The sequence below is a fragment of the Gadus chalcogrammus genome, chromosome 3 (genome assembly GCF_026213295.1).
Source record: "Gadus chalcogrammus isolate NIFS_2021 chromosome 3, NIFS_Gcha_1.0, whole genome shotgun sequence".
Taxonomy (NCBI): Eukaryota; Metazoa; Chordata; class Actinopteri; order Gadiformes; family Gadidae; genus Gadus; species Gadus chalcogrammus.
Window position 1 is genome coordinate 13508976 of NC_079414.1, and position 4354 is coordinate 13513329.

Genomic DNA, 4354 nt, shown 5'->3' on the forward strand with positions numbered 1-4354 from the left:
ATCCGCCCATTTCTATGCTTCTAAGGTAGGAACCGAGTGTCGAGGCACCGCCCCCCGCCCCACAGGTGAGTCGCTGTTAACCAAACACGGGCGCGGTCCAGCGGGTGTAGATTGGGATGATGGCTATCGCAGTTCTTTAGCCTCGCATCATTGTGTTAATTTAATGAGATCACTCATTCGTTGAATACGTTTTTATTGAATGGCGTGTAAAACCTTTTAGAGTTTGTTTTGAGGTACTGGGATAACTTGTTTGGTTCGATCTTTTGAGTGAGAGGCACTGTTATATTGTGACAGGAATGTGTGTAGGAGAAGTGAATGTGAAGGAATGTAAAGCTTCGTCTGTACCTGTGGGGGGCGGGATGGAGGGGGAGGAATGGTATGAGCAAAGAAATGAAGACATGGGTGCATCGTTGACATCCATACAACTAAAGTAAAAAAAAAATGAAAGACGTAAAGACGTTGTTTATTCCGTTTTCAATGTGTTGCCATATGCATCGAGGGCCAATAATTACTCACTGTTGATATCTAAATTGATTTAATCAATTTAGTTGTCTTATTCTAAAGATGTTTTTTTAAATTAAATAATGCCTTTAAAAACGATTAAACACATAATTGAACACATTCACTTTCTTTACACAGTCTATGATTAAAACACCTATCTAATGCTTTGTGTTCCAACAGCCAATGAGCTTTTCATAATGTCCAATACCATATATGGTTTGAGAGCGCTAAAGACGGCAAAATGACAGAGAGAGAAAGAGAGGGAGAGCGAGAGCGAGTTTGTGAGTGAGAGGTCTATTGTTGTGTTGTGTTTCTTCCTCTTTGGTGTAAGGTTACCTGGTTCTGAACCTGTCTTGGAGTCTGCCTCACCAGCAGAAGCATTGTCAAACGACGGGATTTGTGCTCTAAGATGATGACGGATCAATGAATAGGTCTCCTAATCATAAATGTGTTTATGTTGCTTTCAGATCAAAACGCTGCGTTGATTACAATTTAGTTTGCTGAAATTAGAAATTAGTTTGCTATTAATGTCAGAGCTGTTTGTACAGCTGTCATACAGTCGAAGGAGCCTATTTATCACTGCAACGTCTACTCTCTATTCAATACAAACCTGAAAATATCAGCGATTTCTGACTCAGTGTATATTTGAATGTATGCTACATGCGCGCGCGCGTGTGTGTGTGTGTGTTGCAATAAAATTAATTGTAGGCCTATAAGGAAACAACATGGAACTAAAGCGCCGATCTCTGTGGGACGCGCCGCTAGAGGGTAGAGAAGGGCTGATATATCATCGCCGGACATATTCATCTCTATTTCTAGAGCAGAGGATGCATTCTGCCTGTCAACGATCTCTCTAAAATGCATACTTTGATTATGTCATTTGTTGCATTGGGACGAACGACAATATTGGCATCGTTGACTGAAAGGAAACGTAATTTCTAAAAGGTGCTGTAGTGTAAAGGCTTGCCTTTATGTGGTAACGAGAAAAATATGTTTTCGGCTTATGGAAACGTTTTGGGGGTAAACACGAATAAATAATTTATAAATACATAGAAGTATGTGGCCCAAATAAATCCAAAATCATCCGATCCTGATTCCTACCAAATGGAATGCAGCATTAAACTTCCCATTTAGTATTTTCATTGCTCATTTCATTCTACATGAGTGGAAAGGGAAAGTTTAATGTTTTATGTTTAAAAGGATCCCCATTGGCTGTCACCAAAGTGGGATGAGCTAGTCCTCCTGGGGTCCACAGAGAGTTATTTACTAAACAATTTTGTATGTGAGCAGGCAAGACTTATACTTGTAAGTTTTGACTTTTATAGTTAACAAAGCCTAAATTATCTCAACTCCAACCGGTTCATCTTACAGAACAGATATGTATGCAGACTTGTTATGTACACTCAACAAAATATAATGCATGCATGTAATCATATACCAATCCATGTATCATACTAGTATATTTAAATGAAGAAAGAAAACAGCACTGGCTTTTGAACATTTTTTTTGTTTATTTGATTTTTAAGTGTTTTATTTATTTTTTTCTCCAAAAAAATCCTGAGGTATTCACAATATAATGGCATTTCTTTTGTTTAAGAAGAACCTTGGTGAGGGAGGGGGGAAAAAATAAAATACAGAAAACAGGAGGGAGCTGTAAAGCTGTAGAGTTCGATATGACTGGATACCGGGTTCATTGTGTCATAGAAACAAGAAAATAAAGTCTACCGACATCTGGAACCGCTGTGTTTAGGCCTATCACTGACCTGCTTACCAGACGCTCATGCAATTTAGATTGGGAGTTGTGTCTGAAGACTTTAAAAAGAAACACCATTAAAAACGTAGGGTGAGTAATTGGGAAAAATCACATGGCTAGCTCGCTAGCTTTAGCAATGGGTCTGCCTAGCCTTCTGGAAGACTCGGCTCATTTTCAAAGAGTGCATGAACAGAGTGAGCATAGGTCCCCGGATAGGCCGGTGGACTGACAGGATGCAATCATTTAAATAGGACCAAATGCAATTGGACAGGCTTATTACAGGCCTCCAAAAGCCAAATATAAAGGATATGTCTTTTTTTTTAAAGAGCGTTTGATTTCTTTCGGGACGTTCAAAGGTTTTCCACAAATATGACAAAATGCTTCTTAAATAAATTGCCTACCCTAGCTTTAAGCAATCGCTCATTGTCCAAAAAAACGTAACAGTTAACTTTCACTTCTTGCTTGTTAATAAGCCAACAAGGAGTATATGAAAACATTAGAATTTTTTTTGTGCATTTGGTGTTGAAGTTAACGTCTAAAAACCAAACTTAAAGAACAACGTACACGCGTGTGTGTGTGTGTGTGTGTGTGTGTGTGTGTGTGTGTGTGTGTGTGTGTGTGTGTGTGTGTGTGTGTGTGTGTGTGTGTGTGTGTGTGTGTGTGTGTGTGTGTGTGTGTGTGTGTGTGTGTGTGTGTGTGTGTGTCCCCTAGAGAACGGCGAATATTATTTTTGGCTGTTGATTAAAGGACATTAAAATGACAATGACGAACATGATATGAAGAATATATCACTGTCATATACAAACATACTAGCGAACAATAAATAACGGAAATACATTATTGAATCATAATCTGCCCCTTTAGTCGCAGGTTGATGATTGATTAAAAACAGACTGGAAAATAAAACAAAAAACTCTTATGCCAACCCAGCAATTCTCAGTTCTGCATTTAATCTCTCGAAACTTTTAAATCAAGCCAAACCAACCTAACAATAATAATCACAAGTGCAACATGTTTCATTAAAGTTCTGCCTTAAAACAAAAACCTTTGTTTACCACAGCATGAGAGAAGCCAGAATCACCACACCGAGCCTTTACAAGGGAGGAAGAACAGTAAACCGCTATCAACTGAATGAGAGCGGGAAATAAAAACAGCATAACCATCTGCAACTCCAGAACAGGATCGAAAACAGCAATTGGTGGCGTTGTACATTTCATTTGACCAGAGGCGGAAAAACATAATAGCTGTCGTTACACGTTTGGGGTAAAAGATTGGGGATCATCTTTTAAAAAAAGCCACCAGGGGGAGCGGTAGAGTTGTCCTCCCTGGCTTGAAAAAGACACACCTTTGGAAATGAGAAAGGGACCGAGCTGGCCACCTAAACCCGCTGTTTAGCGGGTCCAAACGGGACCAGGGATCTGCTGATTACTTTGTTCAATTTGGTGTCAAATAAATTTCCCTGAATATAAAAAAATGTATATCATTATTATTAATAATAATATAATAATAAATGAATAAACATTGACAACAATAGCAACAATATATAACAAAATAAGAGCAAAATAATATCATAACAATCATTTATAAAGACTTTTGGTAGACAGGAATAAAAACAAAAATCTGGCAAAAGAAAACATCCTCCCTCACATATGTGGTTGAACATACACGGGGAAAAGGAGAGAGAGACACAATTGGTTTGTGAGGGGGGGGGGGGGGGAAGAGACTAGATATCAAGACAGGTTCTGCTGAGGGACAGCTCTCCCCCAGCAACACTCTAACTCAACGAACCACGGGTGCTCCAACACTAAACAAACATCACCAAAATACAAAATAAAATAAAAAGGCAAAAGTGTGTCTTTTTCCAAGTACACAAACAATTGACAATTCCAAAAAACTAAAATACACACAAAACAGGTACGGTATATGCTTCCAAATAAATAAAAATACACTTTTTGTTTGCATCCCCAGCCCTTAACTTAAAACCAATGGCAGTTACAGCATTAACAATAACATGCAATTGATACTTGAAAGCGCTCCCCTGCTGTCCCCACGTCCAGAACCCCGCCCACCCGGGTCCAGTACCCCGCCCACCCGGGTCCA